Consider the following 19,995-nt stretch of genomic DNA (forward strand, 5'->3'; position numbering starts at 1 on the left):
CTAGATTCTGTATATGAAGGCTACTGCGGATTTTCGCTGACGACATTGTCTCACGTATCATTTGATTGCCCTTAGCGAACTGTGTCAATGTTTTTCGCGTGCCGGCCATGCATGGTTTGACACTTTTGCATTAATTTTAACAAATTGAAATTCATCCTCTGCGCTTCGCCTAAGTTGCTCCTACCTATTCGCTACATATCTCGACTTGAATCCATAGCCTATTTAGGAGAGATAAGTACTGTGCCCTCCTTTGCAAGATTCTGCGTTACGAAAGGCTACGGCATACTGTCACGTGCTTGTGACGGCGAAGAATGCAGTACGAAGTCGGTAAAGATGAAATGCTTTATTGGGCCTACTTGCGTCCAGTGAAGGAAAGACACGAAGTGCATGCAACATGTGGCCAGCTTATCACCAGCGGGAGCAGAGCGGGCGGTAGTCGAGGGCGCACAAAGCGCTCTCAGGCCGCAGCGCCGGTCGACGGGCAGGCGTGATGGCGTCGGGGGTGGCGGCGGTAGTTGGCGACGGAATCGCTGCGGTGCGAAGCACTGGCGTGGGTTCAGCTCATCCTATCCGGCTCATGTTGCGGCGGGTCAGGGCTTCCCAGCGATTGCTGGATTTTCTCGCGAACTATATCTGCCATTGAAGCCATATAAGGTTCAGTGGACGGGAACATGCGACGTGCTTGGATTTCGGCGTAATCCGACGTAATCGGAGGTTGAATTGCTTGGTGCGCATTCCCAACGTATTTTCGATTGCCGTAACCTTGGTGTGATTCAGACACGGTCTTGGAAGTGTTGCGCATCACTCCTGCAAACAGCTATTATTTGACACCGCGCATACGGTGACACATCTTCAAAATACGGGTCATCTCTTCCGTGAATACAGCGACGGTCTTGTTAGGCAGCTATATTCGGGTTTGTAGAAGGCATGGGCACCTTTCTTCCCTACGGAGCCTATGAAAGTGGCGATGAAGCTCTCGCCGAAAAGGCCCCAGGTCGTCAGCACGTATTCCTATTTTGAAACGCCGTCTTCACCGCGTCTTTCAAGGAAAAGTACAGGCGGCGCGATTTGTCTCACATGATCCGCAGAAAGTCGGCTAGGGGTCCGTATTTTGGTTGCAGTCCTTGTAGCGTGCGCCTAGCTCAGTTTTACTTGATGGTGTCGAGATTTTCGTCGCGACTTAGCTTTGGTTCAGGTGTTTTCGTGGGCGTCCGGAATATGAAAGAAACGCATCTCCACCAGATTTCACGTGGTTGCGATGGCGAGGAAAGCAGAACGCAGTCGGTAAAGATGAAGCGCTTTGTTAGCCGTGCCTGTGCCCAGTAAAAAACAAAAAGGTTCAATCTACCCGCAACCCTCGCTGTCCAATACTAACGGCCAGCACTGATGTAGGGCGTCGACTAATCTGCTCGTCTGTGAAATACGTCGGCTTTTATAGATGTCTTATCGAACCTCCCAGCATTCCCGCTGGTGCTCGCCTTAGCTCTAGAATAAACACGCTTACTCGTGTCATTAACAGAACAGCTTGAAAATATCACGAAGTTTTCAAACACTGCGGCACGGCCTGCGATGAGTGGTGGTAACGCACAGGGTTGCCAGCCCGAAAAGGCAAGATGTAGCCAAGAAATTTAGAAGACTAGCCAAAAAGTATGCCACTAGAGCCAGAAGTAGTAACAGCCGCCAAAAGTCGCGATGCTTGTGAAAAAAGAACTGCGAGGTTTTTACTTGAGCGACTAAATATAACAGGCTTTTGCGGAAATGAAAATAAGTACATCATGAGTAGACCTAGAAGGTGAGCTAGTTGGTGTTCATTCATCTGAAGAAGTGCGGTAAGTGAACACAGACACAGCACAGGGGAGAAAAAGTACAGGACACGTGACGTCGAGCGCTACGTCCGTGCTCGACATCGTGTGTCCTGCATTTTTTCGCTCTATGATGTGTCTGTGTTAACTTAGCGCAACATTTAAGATGACCACAATGCGTTGGCGGTTCTGGTTGGTGTGAATCTGTAGCACGCTAGGACGTGTCACAAGGATCTGACCAGGAGACGACGACGACGACGCGCCAAGCACGAGGTGGCTGCGCCTGTTCTTGTTCGCGTCTGCCGAAATGGCCTTGCCGAAATATATGAATTGTGGTCTCATAGCATCGACGTCTATCTGCCTGTTTCCACTAATCTGTGATCTGGACTTCGCGTGATCGCTCTCGCTTCCTGAACTGCGCTTGCTCCAGCCGCTTCGCCTGGCCTAGAGCTGCCAAGAACTCGAGCGCCGCAGTCTTCGCAGTCTTTCGTGAAGCCAGAATGTGACGACATCTCATCAAGTACCGTCATCATCGCCACAACAACGAGGTTTCCGCTCCCAAGTTCCCTGAGTTGTGGTCGTCGGACTTGGAACTTTGGTTCATCACCATAGAGTCACTGTTCCATCGTCATCGGATCACTTCGCAGTTGACCATATATGACAATGTCGTTGGAGCTCTTCCGCCTTATACTGTTACGGTGGTTAACGATGTTCAACTATGTCCTCCAGCCTATCGCCCCTATAATCATCTTAAGGAGACGCTCATGAAGCGCACTACCAACATCGAACAGCATCGACTGCAGCAGCTCTTACATTAGAGGAGCTCGGCGATCGCAAACGTACGGACTTATTGCGTCACATGAAAAACAATGGCACCCGACCTCGCTACGTCTCCGAACAACGCACTTTGAGAAATGTTTCTACAGCGCCTTCCTACGCAGGTACGCATGATTCTGACCACGTCTTCATCATGCGCTCTGGAATCTCTCTCAGTTGGCCGACAAAATTATGGATGTCGGTTTTCCCTTCGGGGCCACACTTCGTCACCCTACAGATCCTTCGCCCTACAACACAGCTAGTGGCGACAGCTATGCGTGTCTCCTCGCTGCTAACCATGAGCTCAAGTGAAAAGTAAAGCACCTTACAGCTGAAGTCGCTGCCTTCCGAACAAACCAGCCGCGTCCATCATCACGAACTCGCCGCTTCAGCCCCAATCGCTCTGGCCGCCGTTCTACTACTCACGATAGCCTTTGGTGGTACCACCGTCGCTACGGGTCGCCAGCCTTGTTCGTACGTGGGAAACGACCGCGCCGAACAGTGACGGCGATCACCGATCGTATCACCACGATTCACTACCTCATCAATACTGGCGCTGAAATCTGCGTCCTTCCTTCTACGTTGGCTGACCGACTCCATCCTCCCGACTCCCCTCCTGTCACCGCGGTCAACGGATCGACCATTCGGACTTACGGCCAAAAGTCGGTAGCTCTTGACATCGGCTTCAGACGTAGCTTTCGCTGGCTCTTTCTCGTCGCGGACGTGCGCCATCCAATAATCGGAGCCCCCTTACTGCGGCACTACAAGCTCGTCGTCGACATGCGGCACAGCCGCATCCTGGACTCCGAGACAAGCTTAGCCATCCAAGGCGTTTCCTGTCGCGCTTCACCGCCCCGCCTTCTCCACGCGCACACAACCGTTTTCAACCCTTAATCAAAGCATCCTTGCCGCGTTTCCGGGAGTCTTCCCACCACGCTCCTTTCGTCCTCGGTCGCCCACACGGTGACAAATCACATCATCACGAAGGGTCCGGGCTTGTTGCCTCGCACCAGACCGTTGCCCTGTTGCCAAAACGGAGTTTGAGCGCATGCTTGACCTTGGTTTCATTCGTCCCTCCTCCAGTCCTTGGCCCTCACCACTCCACATGGTGCCTAAACAGACTGGTGATTGGCGCCGATGCGGCGATTACCGTGCTGTTAGCAAGGCCACCGTCCCTGATCGCTACCCAGTTGCTGACATCCACGAATACATTTCGGCACTGCGCGCTTGCACCATTTTAGGAAGATTGACCTGGTGAAAGCCTATCAGCAGGTTCCAGTCGAACCGGCAGATATTCCGAAGACCACCATTGTAACACTCTCCGGCCTGTTCGAATATATGCGCTTGCAATTTGGTCTTCGTAACACCGCAGAGACCTTTGAATGTTTCATTGACCAGGTCTCACGTAGCTTGACCTGCTACTTTGCCTATCTCGACAACATCGCCGTCTTCAGTACCACTACTGAAGCTCACAACCTCCATCTAAGGAATGAAAATAGTGCGAAAACCTTAAGACAAGACGAAGACGGCTACATCACAAGCGCATACTAACAAAGGAACTTTTATTAGAAAGACGAAACTATATACGAAGCCCAAACCACATGTTCACCACGAACAGAACCAAAAACCTCAGATGTGCGCATCTTATCTCTGCCTTTCTTAACGCAAGGGAAGGCTTTTCCACACAGTCATATCCAGCTTTCAAAATGAAAAAAGCTTCAACGAGATCACGCGCCGTCTGGTCCCTATTACGTGCGAGCCCTTTGGGATCAGGCAAGAGAGGAGTACACCAAGCCGGTGGCATGATGGGAGCTTCGCGTCCGGGCCTACAGGTGTCGCCCCCATCGAAACGACGACAGCGCACCGCCGGCAGCGGTAATCGAAACGCCATCTAAGCCTTTTTTTCGCCGATTTTATTTGTAAGACTTCAGATCAATATGCATGAAAAACCGTTTCTCATTTAATTTTAGGCTGCCAGAAGCGTGTATAGTGCGAAGGCTAAAATGATTTGAAAGTGACGCACTTTTGGTGGCAGCGCAAACCAGAAAACAAACAGTCACGCCGCACTGGTAGCACTGGTGGCCGTGCAAGGGACGCGGATATGTTCATATCAGTTATAGACAGTTTGCTGAATACTGTGAATGAAGTGGCGCGACATCTTGAGCAGCAGAAGTGCAGAGACTTTAGCTGTATACCTTTCTTATATCAGTGAAGGCTTCGTGCAGTTCGGTGTATTTATCATCCAACGCTGGGCAGCTTCTGTGCTCGGGACATCTGTGATGGGGCTATGCGTAGTACGTGCCTTCTTTGTATATAAATGCCTATGCATGCATGTTATTCACTGGTATACATGCTAAAACGCTACTTACGTGTCGTTCGTTTTGTGTAAACATCGATGCAGTCGCAATAAAATAATTTATTGCAGCAAGTTTGTGTGATCAGCGTTGTCATTTCGCTCGACCTGTATGCGGCAGCACTACCCTACTAAAGTAAGTATGTAAGGTACTTGTGAGTACCTAATGAGTAATTGACCACAGTGTACGTTATGGAAACGAGAGAAATTCAGGGAGGGCGGAGAGGGGGCTGCCGGAGCGAGCGGGGGACAGCGGCGACGCAGAAGCAGACGACGACGGCATCGTCTGCTACGCGGAACGCCGCCCCGCCGCCATATCAAAGTGGCCTTGTGCTTTTGAAACTTATTTCATTTTATACACAGCTAAAAAATCTACAAACAATATTCGTAGTTCTTAAAAATAAATTGCATGTGAAAGATGATAAAAGCTTTTTCTGTTGAGAGCAAGATAACATTTTTAATTGTTTTTGCAACTACCGTTAGAATCCAGACGGCGCTACCATCGTGTCCAAACTTCGTCCCCATTGGCTCTATGGACATGTCACTCCCTTGAGTACACCTACACTCACGGCAGTGCAGGGCCAAATTTGTCGAAGGCTGACCATTCAAAGATCGACGGTGATCTTGCAGGCGCGCATTCAGACAGCGGCCTGTCTGTCCTACATAGCATTTACCGCAAGTGCACCGTTGCGCCTTCGCATGAAACATACGGGCCATATGCGGCGGGAATGCAGGTTTCCAAAATGTAACGAATGTCATGCATTTGGCCACACACAGGAGGCTTGCACGCGGAGCTACGCCAGAGTAGCAGGAGGGCCTACCGCTTCAGACCATAGCGAGCCTATCTTGGACTGGGAAGAGACAGAATAGGCTGCGGCACCTGCAGCACTTTATGAACGGAAACGCCCAGGGAGCGGCCAAGGACGACAGCGTCTTACCGACGCTTACCAACGCTGGCGTTGGTAAGCGTCAAGAGCTGATGGCAGGATACGGGGACGGTGTCGCCGCAAGGAACCTGGCTGCGGAATCCGCCAGAGAGCAGCGGAACGCAGGCAGCCTAGCTCTCTCAAATAGCGGAGGCAGCGGACAAAGAACCAGCTGCCATCGAAACTGCTGCGCAGGAAATGGACGCCGAGGCAGCACCAGCAAAGCGTCGCCATGAGGATGTGGTCGCCGCGTCGCAGGATCAGCATCTGAGGCAGATACAAGCATCTGTGGGTGTCAATGAAGCAAATATCTGCAGTTCCGTGTACAAATACAACCGATGAGCCAAGCTCCTTAGACATGAAAAGCAAACGACTATGAGCCTGACCTCGCTGCTGGCTTTCATGAAGGCGGTAGGGTGAGGAGCGAGTGGGGAGAGCGCCTGCTGCGCTCGGTGGCGGGAACGACCTGCTTGATTGCCTGTCAGTCTGTCTGTCTGTCTGCCTGCCTGCATGCCTGTCTGTCGGTGTCTGTCTGCCTGCCTGCCTGTCTGTCTCACTGTCTGTCTGCCTGCCTGCCTCCCTGTCTGTCTGTCTGTATGTCTGTCTGCCTGCCTGCATGCCTGTCTGTCTCACTGTCTGTCTGCCTGCCTGCCTGCCTCCCTCTCTGTCTGTATGTCTGTCTGACTGCCTGCCTGCTTGTCTGCCTGTCTGTCTGCCTGCATGCCTGCCTGCCTGTCTGTCTGCCTGTCTGTCTGTCTGTCTGTCTGTCTCTCTGTCTGTCTATCTGCCTGCCTGCCTGTCTGTCTCTGCCTGTCTGTCTGTCTGTCTGCCTGCCTGCCTGTCGGTCTCTCTGTCTGCCTGCCTGCCTGTCTGCCTGCCTGTCTGTCGGTCTCTCTGTCTTCCTGCCTGCCTGCCTGTCTGCCTGTCTGTCTGTCTCTCTGTCTCTCTGTCTGTCTGCCTGCCTGTCTGTCTGCCTGTCTGTCTGCCTGCCTGCCTGTCTGTCTGTCTGTCTGCCTGTCTGTCTGTCTGTCTGTCTGTCTGTCTGTCTGTCTGTCTGTCTGCCTATCCGTCTGTCTGTCTGTCTGCCTGTCTGTCTGTCTGCCTGCCTGTCTGCCTGCCTGCCTGTGTGTCTGTCTGCCTCTCTGTCTACCTGCCTGTCTGTGTCTGTCTGTCTGTCTGTCTGCCTGCATGCCTGTCTGTCTGTCTGCCTGCCTGCCTACCTGTCTGTCTGTCTGTCTGCCTGCCTGCCTGGCTGCCTGCCTGCCTGTCTGTCTGTCTGTCTGCCTGTCTGCCTGCCTGCTTGCCTGCCTGCATGCCTGTCTGTCTCTCTCTCTGCCTGTCTGTCTGCCTGCCTGTCTGTGTGTCTGTCTGTCTGTCGGTTTCTCTGTCTGCCTGCCTGCCTGTCTGTCTGTCTCTCTACCTGTCTGTCTGTCTCTCTGTCTGTCTGTCTGCTTGCCAGCCTGCCTGTCCGTCTGTCTGCCTGCCTGCATGTCTGCCTGCCTGTCTGTCTGCCTGCCTGTCTGTCTGTCTCTCTGTCTGTCTCTTTGTCTGTCTGTCTATCTGTCTGTCTCTCTGCCTGCCTGCCTGCCTGCCTGCCTGCCTGCCTGCCTGCCTGCCTGTCTGTCTGCCTGTCTCTCTGTCTGTCTGTCTGCCTCCCTGCCTGCCTGCCTGCCTACCTACCTACCTACCTACCTGTCTGTCTGTCTGTCTGTCTGTCTGTCTGTCTGTCTGTCTGTCTGTCTGTCTGTCTGTCTGTCTGTCTGCCTGCCTGCCTGTCTGTCTGTCTGCCTGCCTGCCTGCCTGTCTCTCTGTATATCTGTCTGTCTGTCTGTCTGTCTGTCTGTCTGTCTGTCTGTCTGTCTGTCTGTCTGTCTGTGTGCCTGCCTGTCTGTCTGCTTGCCTGTCTGCCTGCCTGTCTGTCTGTCTGTCTGCGTGCCTGCCTGGTTGCCTGTGTGTCTGTCTGTCTGCCTGTCTCGATGCCTGTCCGTCTGTGTCTGTCTGTCTGCTTGCCTGCCTGCCCGCCTGTCTGTCTGTCTGTCTGTCTGTCTGCCTGCCTACTTGCCAGCCTGTGCAATAAAGGGGAGGAGCGTCTTCAGGAATATTCATAAAGCGAGGCGCGTATACAGCGATGTCATGAGCTCTGCGGTTGCAATGCTTCAGGATAATTTTGAGAAAGCTTTTGATCGCGTGTCGCATGACTTGCTCATAGCAGTCTTAGAGCATGTGAACGTTGGTGAAGTGATAATGGAAGCCGTTAAGATGGCATATACACGATGTACTCGCCGGATCGTTAACGAAGTGGTGTTAGCAAAGTCTATAGCATTGCAGTGCTCTGTGCGTGAAGGGTGCCCGTTCTCTCCTCTCCTTTTCTGCATGTTCATGGAAAGCTTTTGTCTAAATATATGGAAGAGTAACGCAATTATAGGATTCAGGTTTCATACATGTGAAGTGCGTGTACTGGTGGTTGCTGGTGATACAGCGACTTTTGTACAAACCTGAAAATAATGCAGATGCGGTTATTATCGTAAAACGCTTTTGTGAGGTTAGTGGAAGCGTAGTGAATTGGGGGACATGTCTGGCATGAACTTCCGGAGCTAATGCCAAATTATTTCATGAACGTTCAGTGGCTTACAACACCGGTAAAATATTTAGGCATACCTCCAGAAAATTATAGCGACAGTGATCCTTATTGGCGCAGGCAGACATCTCAACTCCGAGAAAAAGTTGAAAAATGGAAGGCCATGGATTTGTCCATTTTTGCGCGGGCTACCATTTGTAAGTGGTTCTTTATTACAAAGTTGTGGTTAGTGGTACAAGTACTCCTCTGTTCTGGAATCAATCCAAAAAGTTTATTGTGGTTTTGCCGTCTTTATTTCGGCTTCCACATGGGAGAAGACTACTAGGACGAATCTTTTTCGGCGTGTACGTGCTGGCGGTTTGGGTTTGTCGCATTCGTTTCTGCGACAGCTCGTAAATCGCTTCTTGTACCTTCGTGATGTTCAAGACCCTTTTTTTGCGCACGGTCTGCCAAGTGCGGTTGGCCAATGCTTTGCCGGAGTTTGTCGTGTCTTCTGTAAGTTTGAAAGGTCGAACACAAGGTTACTTTAAAGAGATAATGAAGTCTTTTCGCTTCCTGAAGGCACAATTTTTTATTGAATAGTTAGGCGCTGTTTCCCGTAAGAAGTTCTATGAAGGTTTATGTGATGATGTTCTCCCCAATCCCTTGTACCGCTCTGTGTACTGTGGTGGGACATGGAGGAAAGTGACAGAACGGGTGAGTGCGGGCATACTACTACTTTCTGTATTGGCATACAATATGTTCTGAATAAGTTATATTCTGTCCATAATAACAGTTTCGACGACAGGCCCGGCCTTTTGCTCAGTCTTGCAAGGGTGGAGGGGGGTGGTTGCAATCTTGAACGCACTTGCCTATCAAGCATGCCTGTCTCTTGTGCTCACCAATAGATGGTGTCAAAAGTGACCGTGCTTCATGTCGCTCCCGCTGGAAGTCTCTCAAGACGAAAAAAGTGAGCCAGGGATGCTACTAAGAAAGCTGTTGAAGCATCCAGAAGAGGATGAACGCAATGAGCCCACTGCTTATTAGGCTTCAGGATAATGTCACTTAGCAGCAAGACATTAACAAGCGCCTCAAAGAAGAAAATAAAAAGCTGATACTTATGAACATGGAGCTTCAGAATGCTGTTGCATGAATTTTGACAATGGTATATAAACGGCGCTGTCGTGCTATATTTCAGCCTTGACACAATGTCAAGTGTAGGCGTCTGTTTTGAAAAACACTAGGAAACAGTTTTAAGATCAATACTGAATATTTTTGTTTAAATATAGCTGCCCTTTTCAATGCGCCACTTCAAATGAGCAACTTATTTCCTTATCAAGATGTACTTTTGGGCTAGTTGACTCATATTCGAAGTGAAGCAGCGCCGGCGAAGACAACAAACCAGACGCGGAGAAGGAGACGTAACACAAGGCGCACTAACAAGTGAAAGTTTATGCACCTGTTTATGCACGTCAAGGACAAACCTTCACGCGGGCGAGATGAAGTGACTGGAACAAACCTTGCTGTTCGCGCAGGCAAAAGCACATCACTGGACACGGAAAATACTTCAACTCGATCAGATGGCATTTCGTCACAAGCATGTGGTAGTATATCAGTTAGCAGAAAAATTTCACCAGCTCTGCTGTCTAATGCCGCTCAACAGTCTCGCAAAAAGTCGATTCCAAGAATTACGTCATGAGTAGCGCGTGCTAGCAGGGTGAATTCAGTTCGAAACTCCTGTTCACCCACGGTAACCAAAACTGAACATACTCCAACAGGTCGCAACAGTTCGCCGCCAACTCCACGAAATGTGGACTCCCGTCCCAGTCAATGATCACTTTCTGTCCTAGGCGATTCTTGAAAGAAAGGGACATCGCAGACACGGAAGCACCAGTATCTACTAAGGCAACAGTAGTCACACCCTCAATACAAACGCACACTTTGTTCTTTGACATGACGACAGGCGGAGGAATTTGCGACGATGGCCGCCCTGCGACCTCACCTCCGTCGGTCGTACAAGCTAGTTTCCCAGCTGGGGTAGTATAGGCGGGCGGCGCGGTGATGACGATCGACGCCTCCGGGTTGGTGGTGGAGTCAGGCTGCGGTGAGACACCGGAGACGCATTCCTGGGCATGTATTCCCGAGGTGGCAGACGAAAAGGGGTAGCGGGGGCAGATGGTTGCCAGGGTGCGGCGTCTTGCATGCGAAGCGGATACGCACGATCTCTTGTAGTGCGTTGCGGACGACGTCTCCAGTACCTCGAGATGTGTCCCTGAACACCACAATTGAAGCAGACAGGTGGGTTACGGTGGTTCTTGTTGTAGGACACAGGTCTCCTGGGCATTACGTAGTCGGAAGACACTCGCCGAGGCGGCACGTCCTGTCGACGCGTAAAAGTCGTCACTTGAGGCTGTGTCATAGTGCTCTCCATATGGATGTCATCGCGGTTGGTGTATGCAGGTCGCGACCAGGAGACCGGTACTTCCAAATAGCGCTCATCCAATGCACATTGGTGACACACGCGGCTGGCATCTCCACCTTGAAAGTTAGCCAGTTCGTCTGTGACAACACGCCGTATCATAGCGGCGATATCGTCAGAGGAAGAGATCTCTACGCTTGCTACAGTCGTGACGTTGTCCATTCGGCCGAACTTCGGAAGTACCCGCCGTGTTTTGAGAGCTTCAAAGGGACGGCAGTGACGCCTCAAGTCGGATGGCGTCGTGACATCTTCCTTAGAGATAACAAAATTATAAACATCTTCGGCGATTCCCTTAAGCAAATGTCCCACCTTGTCCTCATCTGACATGTTTGGATTCACTATTCCACATAGCTTCAGTATCTCTTCTATGTAGATCGTGCACGTCTCTCCAGGTAGCTGTGCTCGCCGTGAAAGTGTCTGCTCGGCGTCTTTCTTTTTCGAGAGGGACTCACCGAAGCACTTCTTTATCTCGTCGACGAAGTTCTCCCAAGTTGTCAGTAAATCCTCATTGTTGTCAAACCACAGCAGTGCAGTTCCGGCAAGGTACAGGACAGCATGCGAGAGTTGTGCAGAGGCGCTCCATTCATGAAGGCGGCTCACCCTCTTACAGTGCCGCAACCAGTCCTCGACGTTCTCATCTTCTCTTCCCGAGAATGTGCGCAGCTCCCGATAAAGAGTGCAGCCCGCTTGTCTTGGGCGAGCAGCCTCTTGTGCGATTCTTTCGTGGCCATCATCACGTCTGTCCGCGTCATTCATGGTAACGTCTTCCGGTGGTAGCCCGGCCAACCATTTACTGCGTCGAGGGGGTGGTAGAGCTCGGTCGTCCAGTGTTACGTACCCCGCACGTCCACCAAACTTGCCATCGTTACAATATGACTACATTTTCCTTGTACTTTGCTTTGCAGCGGTTGATAGTTCTGGAACCGGCTGTGCGGGTGTGGATGACACAACCGTGCCTCAGGGTAATTACCAATTCTCCAAATAGATTACCAGCATTTGTTGAAATATTGCCACGCGCGCTTATTTTGCTATGTTTGTGTAACCGGTCCGTTGCACGTATTATCACTGTCATGCACAAGGCGCGCCCGAATATCTGGGAATCTTCAAGATTACTTCAGTATTTTCTTATAACCTTAGCGCGCAAACGCGAACAGTTGAGTTCATTCTAGAACTAACACGGCCACGAGCAATAAGGCTGGAATGTTCGATGCCGCATGTATAAATGCCGACACGCCTTACCGCAGAGCAGTTTATCGATGGCCGACGCCCTGTTTGCCGTTATCAGTGTACACTGGGTATTGCTGTAGTTTGACATTCCGTTTTCCGGCCACAACTTCGGCCAAATAAAGAGTTTCATCTCGGACACGCCTACTGCTGCCTTCGTCGATGTCACGACCACGTGACATCTGGTGGAGTTGCTGGGTGGCATTGCCGCTATCAACGGTGGCGTTGCCCCTATCTTTACGGCAGGCCTTTCAAAGTGGTCAGCGACCATCACGTCTTGTGTTGGCTAGCTAACTTCAAGGACCCTCAGGTCGCCTCGCACGGTGGAGTCTGCGACTTCAGGAATTCGACATTACCGTCGTTTACAAGTTCGGACGAAAGCACTACGACGCCGACTGCATGTGCCAAACTTTGAGCCAAGTACCTCCTCGTGGTGCCTTCAGCATTGCGACCAGAAGTCCTCCAGGCCCTGCACGACGACCCGACAGCAGGTCACCTCGGTGTTACCCGAACGCTGGTAAGAATACAGGAAACTAAATACTGGCCGCGCCTTCCCGCCGACCTCACTAGCTGCGTAAGGACATGCAGAGGCTGTCAGCGACGCATGACGCCGCCAACAAGACCAGCAGGCTTTCTTCAGCCGATCGAGCCACCTCGGCGACCGTTCCAGCAGGTCGGGATCTGACTCCTGGATCCGTTCCCAACGTCCGACTCCAGTAATAAGTGGATCGTCGTAGCTACCGACTACCTAGACCGTTACGGCGAAACACGAAACCTGCCTAAGGCAGTGCCGCCGAGGTAGCCAAGTTGTTCGCCGAGAACGTCGTCCTACGTCATGGCGCCCCAGAGTTCCTCATCGCGGACAGAGGTACCGCCTTTACTGCGGACCTAACTCCGGCGATTCTGATACAGCCAGACAAGTCACCGCTGCACAACCGCCTACTACCCACTAGCAAATGGCCTCACTGAGGGTCTAAAGAAGACAATCGCTGACATGCAGACCATGTATGTCGCCGTCGAACAAAAGACCTGGGATGCTATCCTTCCGTACTTGACCTTCGCATACAACACGGCCGTTCGACTCTCGTCGACGGAACTTTTTCGTATAGTTTTTTTCTTTGCTATCTGATGGCGTTCATTTTGCTGTCGTACTTTCGTGACGGAAATACGGCATAAAAGTCTTGGTGGACCCCCGCATAAAATTATTTCGTATTAAAAATAGTGACTGCGATGTCACCAGATATTGATAGAAGAGCCAGGGTAAGGGCCAGTTCGTTACTTTGGCGAAAATCGAGGGAACCCAAAGCAGCCAAAAAGTATCCAAGTAATCGAGACGTTATTTCTGCCACCACCGGCCTTAAACTGCAGCAAATCGCACAGTAACCAAACGTGGCCACCATGGTAAACAGGTTTTTGATGGTGACGCCCGATCAAAGAATAATGATGGTAATTGTTGGAGTTTTACGTCCCAAAATCACGATACCTTTATGAGGGACGCCGTAGTGGAGGCTTCCGAAAATTTAACTTGCATATAACTCTAAGTACACGGCCCTCAAGCATTTCGCCTCCATAGATATGTGGCCGCCGCTACCGGCATACCATCCCGCGACCTTCGGGTCCGCAGTCGAGCAGCATAACCACTAGACCACCACGACGGTAATCACATTAAAAATATAATAGCGCGTGACAATACTCGGGAGCGTAAAGTTTACAACTGACCAATTTGAAGGCTAATAACTGTTTCTTACACGTCGGTTTTCGAATCTTCGCATGAATCGTACCTACGTGATTATGTTTATTTACGTTGTCTTGCTTCACATGCTGAGCCAAGAAAAGGAAACTCATTGATGAATTCTCGGGAAGCACCCCACGCATTGAAACAGCATACCCACACACGTTTAATGTCACATCACCCACATTAGTGGCCGCGCAGTGAGAGGCAATAGGTTGGTCCTCCTTACTGTGCTCTCCTTGAAAAAGATATCTATCTTTGGAAGCATAGTGAATAAATCCTGCAAGACTGGTCCATCCTCTACCTGCTTGCGTCATCGCTAGCAGGTCCGACCGCACTAGTAAGGACAGCCAAGCTAGTTGGTATGAGTGCATTGTAGAATAGAGCAAAAAACCCAGGGGCACGGGCTAATGAGGCGATATAGGCGCTAAGATACAACTGACGTTTATTATCTGAAAGACAACGTATATACATACATGTCGGCATGCGCAATGACTCCGTCCAACAGCAAAAATAATCTAAAATTCACTTTCCCCGCTCACAACCAGGAACCAGAAAACCTAGTTTCTTATCAGACAGGAATAAAGACGGGTGGCTTATGCACTTAGGTGCCCACCTTGCGATGAAAAGCGCTTCGGCTACCTCCATAGCTGTTTGGTTGCGATGTTCACATCATGAAAGCAAGGGGTGCATTTGCACTCAGGGCAGTGAAGGGACGGGTGGCTACGGAGCTGACGCGACGCTCCGATTGTCCGACATGCATGCGACCGCACGGCGACGGCGATGGACATACAACTCTTTTTGTTGCATTACACAAACTGCGGGGCATGACGCATGTCATATTGCCTAGCCAAGTTATTCCTTATTTTGCCATACCTACGATCGTCTCTCCAGCCTGTGTTTCTGTGTTTTTTTTGGCGATATTCCACAGTTCAATGGAGCACTAGGTTAAGCGCGAAAAGTGTTCTCCTTTGCTTGATGGGCGAAAAAGGTAATAATTCGGAAGAACAACAGCCAAAAAACACTAGTGCGGTTATCTGCGAAAAATGTGGTGTGTAATTAATTGTGGGAATTAGGATTCGTTCTTGGATTTTCCGTAGCGGCGAGGGATTAAACGAAAGATCCAACTGTACGAAATTTCAGTGCCGCGCTAGACTATATTGACAGAAAATACAGTACAGCAGCTATTTGTACAGCATTCAGCGGTCGGCACTCACCGCCTTCAAACAGGTAGGAAAGTTGCTCATTTTACTGCGACTAGATCAGTAAATGAAAAAGCGCCAACTGTCTTATCGTGCTAAGTATAAGCCAGACCGAGCTCTTTCCGCCGCAGAGTCAATATGGGAAGAGGAATGCTCGCTGCGTTTGCGCATAGGTGTCGCCAAACATCTCTCACTGTCTTCGGGACGTTATGCTGTATGCAAGGCCAAAGAAACAGTGCGCGCTTCCATTCCCTCACTGTACCGCTGGAGAGGAAAGACGCAAGGCAATTTGTCCAAATGCTACAGTTGTGTTTACCTACTGCTCTAAATCAATTATACAAAGAAAATGGTCTCAATGTATCTACTCTTTCCCTAAAAAGGCTACGCCACGTATTTATGTGATTGCTTGTGCTGGCAAGGGTTCCTTTGTTTTTCTTTTTTTTTTCAGATGTTTCTACAATAGCCTTGTTTATTTATTCTGACCGTGGATGTTTATTGTTTTACTTTTTTAGTTATTTTATGCAGTATGTATACCGTGTGTTTCTGTTTGACCACTGTGAAGCTGCGCAGTGTGAGGTGGCCAGTTGCCTGTCAAGCTGCTGAATGCAGCTTTTTTGCTTGGTCACCCTCGCAACCTTGTTGTCAATAAACTCAATTGAATTCAATTTGAGGTAACAATATTTTATTGCGTTAGAACTCGCCACAAGTTCTTTTGTAATTAGCGCACATAGATTGTCAGTTTTGCTTCGATTTGCCATTCGCAGCTGTCTTTTATAGTGCGCCTAGCGGCGTTTACACCAATGAGGTAGAATATGCCGATCGCACAATGCTCGGTTCCCTGCAATACGACAAAATGTCGTTGCCGCACTCACCTTCGAGAGGCGTAATCGAGAAAAGAAGGACCATAAAGCCATGCACAATTGTGCTACGAGCATCGTTCGCTCAGCTCCCATTGGTATGCCACGCGAGAAGGCATTTATTAGCACCGTAATAGGAGCCACTACTGTTTACAAATTATTTTGCTGTCATCTCGCCAATGCATCGTGCATCTCTCCACATATACCACTCTGCAAAGCTCAGTGTTATTCGTGTCAAAGCGTGAGCTGTGACAATTTCTTCGCATTACTTTGAAGTGATATCTTTTCAGAAGAGGCAGCACAGGAAGTCATTTGCTGAAAACACATGCAGGAAGCATTGCAAGATATCTGTTTGCCATCATACTAACCGTGCTCTGCCATAATCAACCTCGCAACAACGTGCAGCCGTGCTTCTCTATGCGGCAGGGTATAGGCACACGTTGATTCCACGGCAGTACTCCTGAATCTCGGCCTTGTATTGGCAGAAAACAAGGCCTCTCCTCGATGGGAGCGAAGTGTCCGCTACCGAGTACGCGCCTTGTAGGGTTATGCCAATTTCACAGCACTTCATATCATGTTAAAATCATCCAAAAAACTTTCGCCCCTACCGCTTTCTACTGCACCTAGCACATTTTATGTAAACTCTGGCACGTTTGAAATTTCGCGCTGCGCCAGTATACTAAAAACAAAGACCTAGCACCTCAGAAAATGAAGCTAACTCACCTGAATACAGCAAACAGCGCATTTAGCAAAAATAGCTTCAAATGAACGAAATAGAGCACTGTAAAGACGTATGGCCAAAGTCCCGCGTTAGGACAGTTGATGTCAGAATCTGAAAAAATACGAGTAATAAAGGCAGCGTTTATGTTTTGTTTTACGAACTCATTCATACACAAAGAATATACAAGAAATTCTGCAGTTAAGGTTCAGCGAACTTTCTTAGGGATGATCCACATAATACGGCACGGAAAATGCCACAGATGCTTTCTGCTTACATTTATTTATCACGATATAATAGTGGTAGAGCAGTTTTGTAAAGGCAGACAACGACATATTCTCCGTTAGACACAGGCTCTGTTACAGACTAACATTCGTAAAACTTCAGTTGATATAACATTTATCCCTGTACATGTAGGCCTCCTCCGCCGGAGCTGGATGGACGGATGGATGCTATGAGCGTCCCCTTCATAACGGGATGACGACATGTGCGCCACCAGGCTCGACGAAAAGAATAGAAAAGAAAACATTTTTTTAAGTTGGCCTAATGCCTTGTCTACGTCGATTAAACCCCAACCCCAATTCTGCCCCTCACGGTTGAATGACCTTATTTTCCCCAATATTTATTTTTTTCTTTCTCTCTGCTTGTCTGCCACCAATACTTTAACCGTCTCTGAATTATTTCAATCGCTGACGTGTTCAGCTTTCCAATGTTGTTCCTAAAACACAAGGCTTCATTAAGGCTCCTGCCCAAACATAAGCCTGGGTGGATTCACTATGCTTCACAACGTGGCACAAACCTTTCAACGTTTCGTCGAACAGGTGTTACGTAGCTTCACCTGCTGCTTTGCCTATCTCGACGATATACTCGTCTTCAATACCTCTATTAAAGCTCACAAGCACCATATACTGTCAAGTGCTTGAGAGACTGAGCAAGTTTGGCCTCGTTGTTAACGGCCCTAAGAGAGAGTTCTGGGTCAGGCAGCTGGACTTCCTCGGCCATCGCGTCAAACACATGGCATTCATCCATTACCGATTCGTGTAACTGTCATTCGTGAGTTTCCTCAGCCTCTCAACAACCTTCTCGCGGGCGTCAAAACACGACTACCCCGGTACCCTGGAACGATGCGGCTGAGCATGCATTTAAAGGCATCAATAAAGTCATTGCCGGCGCTACACTCCTCGCCCACCCTAAATACGACGCCCCAACATCCTTTATGGTAAACGCATCTGGCACTGCCGTCGGCGCCGTCTTGCAGCTGTCCGTTGCTGGCGCTTGGCAGCCCGTCCCCTTCTTTTCCAAGAAGCTTGCTTCATCCCAGCGCTGCTACAGCACCTTTGGCCGAGAGCTACTCGCCTTCTACTTGGCCTTGAAGAACTTTCGCCATTTCCTCGAGGGACGCGTCTTTCACATCCTTACGGATCATAAATCACTGACGTCTCCTTTAGCGTCCACCAGCACTTCTTACGCACCCCCCGAAATCAGACAGCTCGCCTTCATCCCGGAATACACGAGCGACATTCGCCACGCCGTTGCCGATGCGCTTTCTCGCGCTGCTATCTATGCAACACAATACGGCTGAACGAGCATCGACTACAGAGCCATGGCTGCCGCCAAGACGAATGAAGAGGAGCTCCAGCTGCTACAAAACCGCGGCATATCTCTTGTCTTGGCTGACGTCTTTGTGCCTGACTCTGACATTTGTGATACGTCGACAGGACGTCCTCGTTCCTACGTACCTCTCCCGTACTCCTTGGCTCACCCTGGCATTCGCGCCACACGGCGACTTATCACATCACGTTATGTGTGGCCGGGCATTAGCGTAGACGTCCGTCGTTGGTCACGTGCTTGCCTCAGGTTCCAACAGTGCAAAGTGCATCGTCATACTGTCAATCCTCTTGGCACGTTCCTTTCCTCGAACGCTCGCTTCAGCCACCTACACGTCGAGATTGTTGGTCCACTTCCTCCATGCGGGAACCATCGCTACCTGTTAACCTGCACTGACAGATTCACAAGATGGCCTGAAGCGATGCTTCTTTAAACACAACTGCGGAGTCGACGGCCCAAGATCTCGTCGCTCTGTGGATTAGCCGCTATAGTGTCCCTTCCACCATTACGACTGACCGTGGTCGCCAGTTCGACTCAACAATTTCGCCAATCTATCTCAGCCCCTCGGTGTAAACCACATCAAGACTACCTCGTGCCATCCCATCGCTAATAGAATCATTGAAGGTTTTCATCGCCAACTGAAGGAATCACTCATGACTTCCACTTCTCCTTCATCATGGAGCGAACGCCTTCCTTTCGTTATCCTTGGCATCCACACGTCTCTTCGTAACGACTCCTCCATAAGCCCCACCGAGCTGACATTTGGCACTACTATTCGAGATCCTGGTGAATTCTTCAGTGACCCGCCCGCGGTGTCTGCAGACGTTTACGACTATGCATACCATCTACGCAACGCTATGCGTACCGTGATTCCGCCACCACAACGACGAACATCTCGTAGTGTGTATGTCAATCCCGTACTCCAACACAGCACGCATGTTTTTGTGCGACACGATGCCGTGCGACCTCCTTTGCAACCCCCGTAAGATGGCCTGTTTAAGGTCGTCAACCTCACACCTCAACACTCCTGCCTGCTCATCAACCGGAAAGATACTGTTTCCGTAGACCATGTCAAACCTGCGTACTTGGACACCGACACTTTGTGATGAGTGAGTGTGCGAACAATGCGAGCGTGGTGTATTCAGTGTTGTGTCTTGATGTTGGTGGCGCAAGGGCTCCAAACGCGGTGGGTGACGCTATAGAAGCACCGCGCAACGGACACGTGCGACACATCAAAAAGGAATACGTCGGCGGGGCATGGCACGTGTGGCCGCCGCCAATAGGAAGATGGCACGGCACACGGGCGGGAAGAGGAAGACGAGGAGATAGAAGGCAGGGAGTCTGATTCGGACAGCTCGGACGAGACAGTGGTGTCAGGGTCTGTGCCGTCGGGTTTCGGACTCGAGCACAAAGGGCCGACAGCGTTTGCCTCCAGACGTCGTCGGAGACGGGCAATCCTGGAAACGTGGCGTTCCCATCGTCCGAGCAGCGGATCCGGGCAGCTGAAGCCACCGTGGAGCGCAGAACTCACCGTCCCGGCTGCCGAGAGGACTCCTGCTGCCAGTTGCTAGCCCCGGGACGAGCCCGGGTGCCAGCAGCCAGATTCCACGCTCGGTACGTGGGCAGGAAGGTGGCCAGCCGCTTTGCCAAGGCCGCCCCCTTCTGTAACCTCTGCGCCGACTCGACCCATCGTCCGCTCCACGAGCGCCGTCGCCGTCAAC

General features: G+C 50.4%; 1 protein-coding gene across 1 annotated transcript in view; it reads right to left on the reverse strand.

Annotated features, from left to right (window-relative positions):
* The window catches only part of LOC119382222 (transient receptor potential cation channel subfamily M member-like 2), a 307,967-nt gene that overhangs the window by 130,235 nt on the left and 157,737 nt on the right, over window positions 1-19,995 (reverse strand). The window lies entirely within an intron of this gene.

Source organism: Rhipicephalus sanguineus, chromosome 2 (genome assembly GCF_013339695.2).
Source record: "Rhipicephalus sanguineus isolate Rsan-2018 chromosome 2, BIME_Rsan_1.4, whole genome shotgun sequence".
Classification (NCBI taxonomy): Eukaryota; Metazoa; Arthropoda; class Arachnida; order Ixodida; family Ixodidae; genus Rhipicephalus; species Rhipicephalus sanguineus.